Source organism: Cetorhinus maximus, chromosome 10 (genome assembly GCF_964194155.1).
Source record: "Cetorhinus maximus chromosome 10, sCetMax3.hap1.1, whole genome shotgun sequence".
Classification (NCBI taxonomy): Eukaryota; Metazoa; Chordata; class Chondrichthyes; order Lamniformes; family Cetorhinidae; genus Cetorhinus; species Cetorhinus maximus.
Window position 1 is genome coordinate 132,874,713 of NC_135888.1, and position 13,826 is coordinate 132,888,538.

At 45.6% G+C, this 13,826-nt stretch overlaps 1 protein-coding gene across 1 annotated transcript in view; it reads left to right on the forward strand.

The window, feature by feature from the left end:
- Nucleotides 1–348: 348 nt before the first annotated feature.
- Nucleotides 349–13,826, forward strand: part of synpo (synaptopodin) — a 92,844-nt gene continuing 79,366 nt past the window's right edge. Inside the window, exon 1 of the mRNA XM_078551186.1 lies at nt 349–502. The gene's annotated coding sequence lies outside the window, so the exon portion shown is untranslated. The remainder of the gene's footprint in view (nt 503–13,826) is intronic.

Here is a 13,826-nt window from a genome sequence, read left to right on the forward strand (position 1 = left end):
GAATGGGAAACTCTGCCAAGACCCAGCATGATGAATATTAGCAAAACATGTTTTCACCCGTTCCTCTCTTCTGCACTGATGTAAATTCTTAAACCTTGTAATTTGACCTCTAAGAAGGTCTGAGGCAGTTTGATATTTTTAATGAATAAATATGTGCAGAAAAAAGTAGCAACAGCTTGGATGCAACTGCACAGCAGCTGTAACTAGTTTGGTCCCTTTCCTTCAGTTTGAGTCCAGCTTTATGTGGGTCAACAAAAGAAATAGTGTTTCAGCGAAGTTTTAAATCCACCTCCCTCCCTCCCTTTCCCTCCCAAGTCTGTCTCCTCCCTGCCTGTAAGTGAAACCACAGTGCAGTGAGGTAGGGAAAATCGTGAATAAGATATTTTAATTCTGACAGGAGGGGAGAGACGCAATTCTGCCTCTCTCTCTCTCTCTCTCTCTCGTTCGCTCTCCTGCTCTCTGAGCTCTGGTCAGAGCACTAACAAGCTCCTTCAACCCACAGGTAAGGATGTGCAAGGCTTTTTTTTTTTGATCCCAGTTACGATGACAGTAAAAGTGGGTGGTGAGGGATGGGTGGAGAGGTGAAAGTTAAAGCGCAGCAAAGAAATGGAAAATAGGTGACGGGAGTTTGCACTTGATAGCAAGTGAGAGAAGGGAACCGCAAATGACAGAGATCTACGGGGACACAAAGCAGAGCAGTTTTTGGACAGGAGGTGAAGGATGTTAGTGTGCAGGAATTAGACTTTGTAAATCAGCCTCCTCTCCTCTCCACCCCTCAGGTAATCTGCTCCTCGTAGGGCAGTTGGCATATAGTTTGGTAGGAAGAATAGAGGCATAGACTATTTTCTCAATGGGGAGAGAATTCAGAAATCTGGAGTGCAAAGTGACTTGGGTGTCCTAGTCCAGGATTCTCTTAAGGTTAACTTGCAGGTTGAGTCGGTAGTTAGGAAGGCAAATGCAATGTTGGCATTTATTTCGAGAGGACTAGAATATAAAAGCAGGGATGTGCTGCTGAGGCTTTATAAGGCTCTGGTCAGACCACATTTAGAATATTGTGAGCAATTTTGGGCCCCGTACCTCAGGAAGGATGTGCTGGCCCTGGAGAGGGTCCAGACGAGGTTCACGAGAACGATCCCAGGAATGAAAGGCCTAACATATGAGGAACGTTTGAGGACTCTGGGTCTATACTCGATGGAGTTTAGAAAAATGAGGGGGGATTTGATTGAAACTTATAGAATACTGAAAGGCCTGGATAGAGTGGACGTGGGGAAGATGTTTCCATTAGTAGGAGAGACTAGGACCCGAGTGCACAGCCTCAGAGTAAAGGGAAGACCTTTTAGAACAGAGATGAGGAGAAACTTCTTTAGCCAGAGAGTGGTGAATGTATGGAATTCATTGCCACAGAAGGCTGTGGAGGCCAGGACATTGAGTGTATTTAAGATCGAGTTAGATAGGTTCTTGATTGGTAAGGGGGTCAAAGGTTACGGGGCGAAGGCGGGGGAATGGGGTTGAGAAACTTATCAGCCATGATTGAATGGCAGAGCAGACTCGATGGACCGAATGGCCTAATTTCTGCTCCTATGTCTTATGGTCTAAGACATTAATTTCAGAACCGATACTTTATTGGAGCCAAGAAAGCTCCTGTTCGATGATTGTGATGAAGACTGAGTGAGGGCCACCCTCAAAATCTGTTGAGGCGGAGAGGGGGCGAATTGAAAATTTGCAAACCGGGACTGATAAGATTTTTGCTGGGCCAGGTCGACGGAACTGGGGCAGGTGAATGGAGTTAAGACGCAGCCAGGATCGAGTTGAATGGCAGAACAGGTTCGAGGGGCTGAATGGCCTCCACCTGTTCCTATGGCACAAGAGATTAGTGGGTGGTCATTTTAAATGAATGTCTGAAATTGTTTCCTGCACTGCAATTAGGTTAACACATAAATAGGTACTGAGAAATCAGTGATGAATTAAAGGCTGCTCCTGGAGCAGGGCAGAGTCAATCTGGGCATTGCCTGCCCAGCTGAATTTCAGTGATTCATCGAGGTGGCTGCAGGGACATGTTGTGTTGCATCTGCCCAGTGAAGAGAGCCAAAACAATGCAAACCTACGCCTGGGACATCTTCCCCGCCCAAAGGAGAGGCTTTGATGTACTTAGCCGGGGATTGTGTTCGAACCTGTCGGTTTGGAATAAAACAGAAAATTGGAGCATTTGGTACCTTAAAATAAAACAGCGTCACAGTATAAAACACACCCACCCGCAGTGCTCTCTCCAGCACTGACAGCCCTTGGAGTGTGTCGGCAACCTGAGAGAATGGTGGCCCTGCTGATTGTCCTTAGAGCTTTTAGTAAAGGCAAACTTCCCCAGGATCAGGGCCTACCTTACCAGTTAACTAACTGTTACTGTTCTGCACTGAGGCTTTATCTCAGAGTGTTGGAGATCATGGCAGAGTTCGAAAGAGGTTCTTTGTTTTTGTGTGACGTAGGACTGCTGGCAAGGCTGGCATTTATAACCCATCCCTAATTGCCGTTGAGAAGGTGGTGGTGAACTGCCTCCTTGAACTGGCGCTGTCTATGTGGTGAAGATGCTTGTTTCTGCAATGCTCCCTGGTCTGTGTGTGTTTATGTCTTGGCGAGAGTCTCACTCTGACATTCACTGTTGGGGTCATTTTAACATAACCGAATCCCAGTCAGCACCGGCAAATTCCAAACAGAGATGGGGTGAAATATTTTTCACTCAGAAGGTCTTGAGTGTTTGGAACTCTCTTCCTGAAAAGGCTGTGGATGAAGAGTCTTTGAATATTTTTAAGGCAGATGTGGATAGGTTCTTGGTAAGCAAGGGGGTGATAGGATATCGGGGGTAAGACGGGATGAAGATTTCAGGTTACTATCAGGTCAGCCATGATCTTATTAAATGGCGGAGCAGGCTCGAGGGGCTGAATGGCCTACTCCTGCTCCTTGTACACGTGTTCGTATATTCGTATCATAAGTGGATTAAGATGATGGAGGATTTATTCGCTCCCACCACGTCACAATTTCGGGTGTTACAATAGCGTAGTGAGCATCTTATTATAATACAGGTGCCAGCTGGACTAATCTGGCCCAACGTGAGTCCAGTATGGGCCCAAATCAATATTGTGTATGACCTTTGAGGAGATGGTGTTCCTGTGACCATTGCAGTCCTTGTCCTGCTCGGGAAGGGAATGCTGTCAAAATATAAGGGATACTTTGAACACATGTGTGCAGTGCTCTGACCACTAACATCCAAATCCCTGATTCAATTTCAGTCTTCATGAAGGGACAGAGATCTGGAGAGCTCTGGTGTTTCAGCTCTTTCATTGTCAATACTTTGATTTGTTGAATGAAATAACAACTCAGTGTGTGGGTCCTTCGCAGGCCTCTCAGGAACAAAAGGCACAGCAAGGCTGCTGTGACAGAAGTTGAGCAGGGACATGCAGCAGCCATTTTGTGCACAGCAAGCTCCCATCAGATGTGCAACCCTGTTAGTCTGGTGATGTTGGTTGAGAGATGATTGTTGGACAGGCTAACTACCCCCACCCCAACCGATCATCAAATAGTACCTGGCTGTTTATCAAGACCATCCAGGACATGCAAAAATATTGGGCATGTAAAAGCCAGTTGGTGCAGCAAGACTGCATCATGATGCCAAAGCATCACAGCTGGACGGTCCCTCCTGCAGCCATGTACTCTGCTGAGAGAGCCAAGAAATACGGAAGTAAACACAGGGCCAATAAAGGGAAAAGAAAATTCTGGAAATTCCTCTCTAACCCCTCTCAGGCAATCGAACCCAATCCAGGAGATCACAACTGTAATCTTTAAGTCAACTGTTAATTCGCTTGACCTGTGCAATCACCACTCCAGCCAATTAGAATGAGTCCAACTCCCTCTTGAAGATGGGAACAGGAAGATGGGGTTGAATGCCTCACTTGAGGAGGATGGTGGCGTAGTGGTAATATCACTGGAATAGTAATTCAGAGCTAATTCTCTGGGTACATGGGTTCAAACCCACCATGAGAAACTGGTGGAATTTGAATTCAATTAATAAATTCTGGAATATAAAGCTAGTCTCAGTAATGGTGACCATGGAACTATCATTGATTGTTGTAAAAACCAATCTTGTTCACTGAAGTCCTTTAGGGAAGGAAATCTACCATCCTTGTCTGGCCTACATGTGACTAGAGACTCAGACAATATGGTTGACTCTTAACTGCTCTCTGGAATGGCCTAGCAAGCCACTCAGTTCAAGGGCAATTAGGGTTGGGCAACAAATGCTGGTCTTAAAGTGACACTCTCACACCCCATGAAAGAGTAAAGAACCTCCAACTCTTGCAGCATCCCCTTGGTATGAGGGTGCTGGTCTAGGTTATCAGTTCAAACTGCAGGGTCAGCAGTCTTGCAAATTGGCCATCTGACCTCCTGATCATCTTGACCTTCACCTGGTCAGTCTACATTAACAGAGATCACTGCTGACCCATCCACAAGGGATCAAAATCCTTTTAGAACAAAAATGAATAAAATCCAAGTCTTTCACACCTTCGTGATGTCCCAAACAGCGTCGCAGCCAGTGACACTGCTCGCTCCACCCATGGTTGAGCAGTCTGCCGATATCTATTACATTGGGCATTCAGGGAATCCTGAGTGGTTCCTGGTGTCAATGACCTCCTCCAGAGCAAGAGGATAAGAGAAGGACTAGTCACTGAATAGCCGACATTCAAACAAAACCAGTTTAAGGGGGGAATCTAACAACGATGTAACTTGTATTTACACAGAACTTTTACATATTAAAATGTCGCAAGGTGCTTTATGTGATTATCAAATAACAGGTGGCACAGACAGGTGGCACAGTAGTTAGTACTGCTGCCTCACAGCTCCAGTGACCTGGGTTCGATCCTGACCTCGGGTGTCTGTCTGTGTGGAGTTTGCATGTTCTTCCTGTGTCTGTGTGGGTTTCCACTGGGCTTCCTCCCACCATCCAATGATGTGCTGGTTAGATGGGTTGGCTATGGTAAACAGCCCCTCAGTGAGTGTGTGGCCTGTGATGGGCTGGTGTCCCGTCCTGGGTGTACCCCACCTAGTGCCCATTCCCTGTCGGGATAGGCTCCGACTCCCCGTGACCCTGAATTAGATGAAGCTGTTCTGGAAAAGTGAGTGACTTGACTCTGAACCTCATTAGGAGATAGATAGCAGGACTGATGACCAAAAACTTGGTCAAAGAGCGAGGTTTTAAGGAGCATCTTAAAGAAGGAAATCGAGGTAGAGAGATCAAAGGAGATGTTTTACGAGGGAATTCTCGAGCTAGGGGCCTAGCCAACTGACACCAGATGTGGATGATGAAAATCGGGAATGTGCAAGAGAGCAGAATTGGAGAAGCGCAGATGTCTTTTGGAGAGATGGGGGCCTGGAGGGGATTACAGAAATAGGGAGGGGTAAAGCCGTAGAGGGACTTAAGAACAAGGATGCGAGTTTGAAAAACGAGGCACTGATTAACTGGGAGCCAATGTAGGTCAGTAAGCGCAGGACTAATTGGTGAACGGGACTTGTTGCAAGGTTGAATTTTTGGATTAACTGAAGTTTACAGAGAGCTGAAAGTGACAGGTCAGCCAGGAGAAAACTGGAACAGGTTACAAAAAGTTTTTTGATGGTAAATAGTTCTTCCCATTGGTTAACGAACAATAAATGTACAGGTACAGACAGGAGCAGAAGTTAGGAGAAATACATTTTTTTACACAGAGGGTTATTAGAACATTGCCGGAAGGCACTTTGGAAGCAGAGGCTGAAACATCTTCTGGAAGGCATTGGAATAAGTTTTTAAAAGTAAGCTCATAAAATGATACTGGCAGAAGGAAGGGAATGGAAACTTACAACATGGAGGAGTCCATTCAGCCCATCATACCTCTCCGTACCTCTCCCTGAAGGAGCAGTTGTATTCCATCCCACATCCCATTGTTAATCCGTAACCCTGTAAATTCCACATTCTCAAGTATCTGTCTAACTCCCTTCGAAAATTATTTGTGAAGTAAGCTTCCATCAACTTTTCATGTAGAACGTTCCGGACCTTGACAGTTCCCCGCAAAAGGGGAAAAAAAAACTCCTCATCTCCCCTTGATATATTCTGTCAATGATTTTAAACCCATGAGCTCTGGTTGTTGACCAGAATTCAAGTAGCCGCCTGTGGTCAAAGGGCTAGCAGCAACACTTGGGTGATGGGCCAAATGGCCTCCTCTGTGCTGCAAACTCTATAATTCTCGGAAACATGCGGTGATCCCATCCTCTTGCTAATTTATATTTTAAACAATGCGTTTTATCACCCAGACCGCACTGTCGGGAAGCTCAGGTTGGACAGCTGGTGCTGGAAGTTCTGGTGCTGAATGAGTTAATGGCAGGTTCAGGCATCTGGAAGAGCAATTTCTCGAACAAAAATAGCTTAAGAATTAGACGTTGTGGAGCTGTGTACATTACCACTCAAAGGAATACCGGGAGATCTGATTCCAGACTGGTTAAGATCAGCTGGAATATATTTTCAAAATAAAAGGGTAGCTTTCAATAGACCCTCACTGAAAATGAGGTAGAAAAATGAGACGCAATTACTGACAGGGGTCTGTGTTCTTCTGGAACCCAAGGTGAATGAAAGGCTCTGATTGATACTGTAGCCTGTGGCCCATTCATTTAACAAGCTCAGTTGACAGCACTGAGAGTTTGCAGAAACTGTTTACTTGCCGGCAATCATCTTTGTCAGGTTATAAGCACCCATTGCAGCCAATGGTGACACAAAACATTGTTGGTGCACTGGCCTCTTTACCATATCTTATTGTGTTTGACTGCATTTTCTGATGTGCAAGGTGAGAAATGCTATAGCTGAAGAATGGAACTGCCCAACATTTGGTACTCCCAGGACAGGTACAGCATGGGGTTAGATACAGAGTAAAGTTCCCTCTACACTGTCCCCATCAAACACTCCCAGGACAGGTACAGCACGGAGTTAGATACAGAGTAAAGCTCCCTCTACGCTGTCCCCATCAAACACTCCCAGGACAGGTACAGCACGGGGTTAGATACAGAGTAAAGCTCCCTCTACACTGTCCCCATCAAACACTCCCAGGACAGGTACAGCATGGGGTTAGATACAGAGCAAAGCTCCCTCTACACTGTCCCCATCAAACACTCCCAGGACAGGTACAGCAGAGGGTTAGATACAGAGTAAAAGTCCCTCTACACTGTCCCCATCAAACACTCCCAGGACAGATACAGTATGGGGTTAGATACAGAGTAAAGCTCCCTCTACACTGTCCCCATCAAACACTCCCAGGACAGGTACAGCATGGGGTTAGGTACAGAGTAAAGCTCCATCTACATTGTCCCCATCAAACACTCCCAGGGCAGGTACAGCACAGGGTTAGATACAGAGTAAAGCTCCCTCTACACTGTCCCCATCAAACACTCCCAGGACAGGTACAGCATGGGGTTAGATACAGAGTAAAGCTCCCTCTACACCGTCCCCATCAAACACTCCCAGGACAGGTACAGCACGGGGTTAGATACAGCGTAAAGCTCTATCTACGCTGCCCCTATCAAACACTCCCAGTGCAGAGGTTGCATTCAGTTAAGTATTTATGATGAAGTGCGATATGGGGTAGGCAGGGGTCAGATGGATATCACAGATGAGGGAGATGCAGGGAACTCAAAGGGATCTGGAGTTCTCCGATTTCCTCCAGTTTATTCAGGCTCAGGCGGGAACAAGATTCCCTCCTTTTCCAGGCCTCTTCTGCCCCACTTTTCTCTTGAAGAGTGAGGACTCGGTGATAGTTCATTCCATGCGAGACTCGGGTTCTAAGTATATCTGGAGAAGGTGCCCACAGCCTTCTGACAGGTGTTCCTCTCATTTGCTGAAAAGAGCAGGTTAAAATTACAGACCATGGGATGGTCACGGGTAAGTCACTCCGGCCATTTTAACCAACCCATTTTCCAAGTGCAGGTAGTGATTATGCCCGTCAGCATCCTTGGAATAATACTCCAGCAGGGAATCAGCCTCTTAGGAACTGAGAAATAATTGGAAGACATTCGACCCTGTTCTGCCATTCAATTAGATCGTGGCTGAGCTGTATCACTTCATGGGCCAAATGGCCTCCTTCTGCACTGTAAGGACACTGTGATCTACCTACCCTGATTCCATCTCCTTTAATACCCTAACCAAACAAAAAGTCTATCAATCTTAGTTTTGAACGCTTCAATTGACTCCCAACCCTAACAGCAGTTTTGGGGGAGAGAGTTCCAGATTTCCACTACCCTTTGTCTAAAAGAGTGCCTCCTGATATCGCTCCTGAACTCTAATTTTAAAGTTATGCCCTCTTGTTCTGGACTCCCTCCCCCAGTTGGAAATAGTTTCTCTCTCTCTATCCATCAAATCCTTTAATCATCTTGGAAAATCTCAATTAGATCACTCATTAATCTTCTAGAACTCAAGGGAATATAAAAATAGTCAATGCAAACTGTCCTCGTAATTTAACCCTTTTAGCCCGGTTGTTCTGTGGTGGTGGAGGCTGAAAAGAGGGGACAAAGGAAACAGCAAATCCTCTCCACAGATACTCCAAATATGCCTGTGATATGATGAGAGTGAGCTAACTGGAGCAGTGCTCAGTCTGATCGAACTCTGTCTATCCCAGGAGACAAGCTTAATGATGCCAGTCAGGAACATGAAACCCTTCCAGTCTAAACAAGTTCCCCAAAACCCTGAGTGAATTCATTCATGCCAACCCACCTTCCTCTTCCCATGGCATTCAGACAAGCCTTGTGATTGGCTCTGCAGACGAACAATCCTCTTTAACGCGCCTCCATTTAAACCACGTTATAAACTTTCCGGCGCAGTACAGAAGGTCAAAGGGACATAGCGTTTATTCAGACAGGAAATCTAACTGGATCCAACTTGGTCGCGCAGCTAATGCAGGGCACTGCGATAGTCCTGAGTTTAAGCTCACCAACACCACGCTGCCAGCCTTCCCTGGGGACTTGCCCCTTTGACTTGGTGGGAAGGATTGGGGGCTCCTTTCAGCCAGAAAGCTTTGGGCCACTCATGCCAGGCAGGTCGAAAGGTAAGAGCCAGGTAGTGCATCAGGCTAAAAAACAATCCATGTAAAAGTGGCTTTCAATACAGAAAAAACCCAACTGCATGACAAGTTTGCTACAGACTGGCAAATATAAACATCAGCTGAGGAGGACCACAATCTGCTGGATGGGAAGGGAGATGATAATCTGTTGGGTTAAAATATCTCACTCTGGACAGATATCAGTGCAAGGTGCTGTAATATGTCTATAAGGGATACCAGCATAACATCACTAGAAGGGAAGTGTGTCATATGATCCAGTCTTAGTTTCACTTTTGCCTTTGAGCAAAGTGCACACGCACAGCTCTGCTGCTGATGTCTTCAAGCTTTCTACCTTTGTATAAATGTTCCCATGTGCCTAGTCTAAATAAATGAATCCACAATGTGTTTACACAATCGCTTAGGAGAGATTGGTGCTAATATCATTATAACAAGGAATAGGTTGCCTCATGTGTCACTAGGTACGAGGGTTTCTAAATTAGTAACTGAACAATGTTATTCCAGTGGTAACTACACACTGAATACCCTTGGCCATATAGCTTGGTAGACTAGTTAAAATGAAGAAAGGTCTCCATCTAGGAACATAGGAACAGGAGGAGGCCATTCAGCCCTCGAGCATGTTCCACCATTCAATTTGATCATGGCTTAACTCCATCTACCCACATTAGTTACATAACCATAGCCCAACAAAATTCCATCAGCTCTTGTTGGATGTATTCCTGGATGTTTCATCGCATGTTTCTCTTGGGGTTTTCTATAGCTCACAGCAATGATTTGGAGATTAAATCGATTCTTTCCCGGACACTGCAGTGCAATCCTGGAGGGTTGGCAAACCTGGTCACCATTCCTCATTTGACCCTTATCACAACTGGCCCATTCTTTTTTTCATTCATTCACGGGATGTGGGCTTCGCTGGCTAGGCCAGCATTTATTGACCATCCCTAATTGCCCTTGAGAAGGTGGTGGTGAGCTGCCTTCTTGAACCGCTGCAGTCCATGTGGTGTAGGTACACCCACAGTGCTGTTAGGGAGTGAATTCCAGGATTTTAACCCAGCGACAGTGAAGGAATGGTGATATATTTCCAAGTCAGGATGGTGAGTGACTTGGAGGGGAACTTCCAGGCGGTAGTGTCTCCATCTATCTGCTGCCCTTATCCTCCTAGCTGGTAGCAGTCGTGGGTTTGGAAGGTGCTGTCAGAGGAGCTTTGGTGAGTTTCTGCAGTGCATCTTGTAGACGGTACACACTGTTGCCACTGTGCGTCGATGGTGAAGGGAGTGAATCTTTGTGGGCATGGTGCTAATTAAGGGGAGGCGGTGACATAGTGGTATTGCCACTGGCCTAGTAATCCAGAGACTCAGGGTTAATGCTCTGGAGATGTGGGTTTGAATCCTGCCATGGCAGATGGTGAAATTTGAATTCAATAAAAATCTAAAATTAAGAGTCTGATGATGACCATGAAACCATTGTCAATTGTTGTAAAAACCCACCTGGTCCAATGGAAGGAAATCTGCCATTCTTACCTGGTCTGGCCTAAATGTGGCTCCAGACCCACAGCAATATGGTTGATGCTTAAATGCCCCTCTAACAAGGGCAATAAATGCTAGCCAGTGATGCCCACATCCCATGAATGAATAATAAAAAAAAAGTGGGCTGATTTGTCCTGCATGGAGTCAAGCTTCTTGAGTGTTGTGGGAGCTGCACTCATCCAAGCAAATGGAGAGTATTCCATCACACTCCTGACTTGTACTTTGTAGATGGTGGACAGGCTTTGGGGAGTCAGGTGAGTTACACACTGCAGGATTCTTAGCCTCTGACCTGCTCTTGTAGCTATAATATTTATATGGCTAGTCCAGTTCAGTTTCTGACCAGGATGCTGATTGTGGGGGATTCTGTGATGGTAATGACATTGAACATCAAGCGGTGATGGTTGAATTCTCTCTTGCTGGAGATGGTCATTGCCATTGCCTGAGATGTCCTGGAGCTGAGATGACTGGTCTGCAGCAACCACAACCATCTTCCTCTGTGCTAGATATGACTCCAACCAGCAGAGAGTTTTCCCCCTGATTCCCATTGACTCCAGTTTTGCTAGGGCTCTGTGATGCCACACTCGGTCAAAAGCGGCCTTGATGTCAAGGGCAGTCACTTTCACCTCACCTCCAGAGTTCAGCTCTTTTGCCCATGTTTGAACCAAGGGATATAGGCGTTGCTGACACACAATAACAACAAAGGTAATTCATTTACTGATGCTATTTGACTCCCAATTCTCTCTGTGTGCTAAGGCACTATTCATTTCTAGTGGTTAGGTAGCGTTAAGCTCCGGTTTTAAAAGCCAGCAGATCCTTGAATAATGGAAGTTCTGAGGCAGTTGAAGGGATCCAATTTTGAGGCCTTAGAAAGCACAGAGACAGAGCTGGACACTGCACAATGAGTCTTGTTGCGGACAGTGAGGGTGTAAGATGTGGAGTTACAGGTTTGGACTTTCAACTCATTTTATATAAAGAACTCAAAGTCAGAGATGCCCATGACTTAGGCCACTCTAATTAGTACAAAAGTAACTTGCACTGATAAAACACCTTTAACCTTGTAAAGTATCCCATGGTGCTTCACAGGAGTGTTACCAAACAAAAAATTAACACCGAGCCCCAGGAGCTATCAGGACAGGCAACTCATAACTTGGTCAAATCAATAGGTTTTAAAGATCATCTTGAGGGAGGGGAGAGAAGTGGAGATGCAGAGGAGATTAAGGAGGGATTTCCAGAGCTTAGGTCCCAGGCAACAGAAGGCAATGGTGGAGCGATTAAAATCGGTGATGCAACAGAGGCTGGGATCAGAAGAACAGGGATATCTCGGAGGGCTGTGGAGGTGGAGGAGATTACAGAGATAGGGAGAGGTGAGGTCATGGAAGGATTTGAAGATGAGGTTGAGAATTTTAAAAACAAGCTGTTGCTTTACCAGGAGCCAATGTAGGTCAATGAGAACAGGGGTGATGGGTGAACAGGACCTGATGCTAGATAAGGCACGGGCAGCATGCCAATGAGCCAACTAAGAATAGCTGCAGCTCTTTTAAGTGACATCTGGAAATCGTTGAGCAATTGTTTCCAGAGCTCCTGAAGGTGGTCAGGACTTTGTTTAGTTTCACTTTACCCAAGGCTTGAATGAAGTGTAAAACAGCAGCATGGACTTGCTGGGCCAAATGGCCTGTCCCTGTGCTGTAAAACGCTGTGTAATACAAGTTTGCCTTTGAAATTTCTATAAAAAGTATATCAAAGTTGATCATGAATGTTTTGGCCAAGGGGGAACGTGCCTTTCTCTTAAATGTGCTATTCAATTGGTTATGCATTTCCAGCATTAGTCCTTCTCTCATTGTGTCCCTCAAATTGAGCTACCAATGTAGTAAAGTGTCTCTGTGGCAACAGTGTAGTGTTCAATTGTTCTGTGTTTGATTATGTGAGTCTGTTTACTATTGATGCTCACTACTCTTGATTGGTTAAGCCTGGGTGTGGAGTCAGAGAAAAGTAAACAAAGCTGCAGAAAGAGCTAGAAGCCCAAGCCAAAGCATGGGTCGACATTTTAAAGCACTGCGAATAAAACCTGTTACACACATCGAGCAGAATTTTACAGCCACTCCCACCGGTGGGATTTTTCAGTCCTGCCGAAGCCAATGGACTTTTGAACGGCTTGCTGGATTTTCCGGCCCCGATACGGCAGTGATGAGGCTGTAATATTCACCCATAGAAGCTAGTATTGTTCCTGCATAGATCTGAAGTATAAAGTATGTAACAAACAGCAGATGTTGGGTTTGAGTCTGTTGGTGAGTTAGCCTCTTCGCAAGAGATGGTTAAGGCTATGGATACCCTTTGGGGAGAGGTAACATTGTCAGGGAAATGCATCCAATAACATCAGAACAGGGGGAGGCCATTTATTCCCTCAAACCTGTTTCTCCATTCAATGAGATCATGGCTGATCTGTGACTTAACTCGAGTCACAGGGTTAGGGTGCGAAAGAAGTGGAGTGGGACTAATTGCCTTTCAAAGAGCTGACATAGGCATGATGGGCCAAATGGCCTCCTTCTGTGCTGCAGGATTCTATGATTCCCTGATTCTGGGTTGCCAATCCCCCAGGATTGTCCTGGGGATTCCAAATATTGAAGGTTGATCTGGGCACTGTTGCATGAGCACACCAAGGGGAAAATACTCATTGGGGAAATTAAACAAAATGACATTAATATCTCCTGCCAAAACCATGGGTATCATGGCATCCTTTGTGAAGGGTATTCTCAAGTGAATGACAAATGAGGTTTTCTGCCTGGCTTGTTTCAACAATTGCCTGACCGTCTATCTTCCAGGGGATCCAGACCACCCTGTGCCCACTACTACCTGTGGAGTGCAGAGTTTCTGAAGGGTCAAAGGCAAGTAGGCTAGCTCTGAGTAAAACAGCACCATGTGCACTAAAAGCCAACACAAGCAACTAGCTTCTATTGTGCAGTTCAATATATCAAGTGTTCTCTTACTCCAATGAAACGCATCTTAAATAATTTAAGGCCCTCTGAAGGACTTCTGCTTATCGCTGCGCTGACTAACTTAGATTCTGTTCTCAAACTAGTGTCTGAATTAGTTCATTCCATGACTGGGGCTGTCACTTAACTTGTCCAAGCTGTAAGTTCTAGAATTGTTTCCCTACACCTCTCCATCTCTTTCTCTCCTCCTTTAAGAC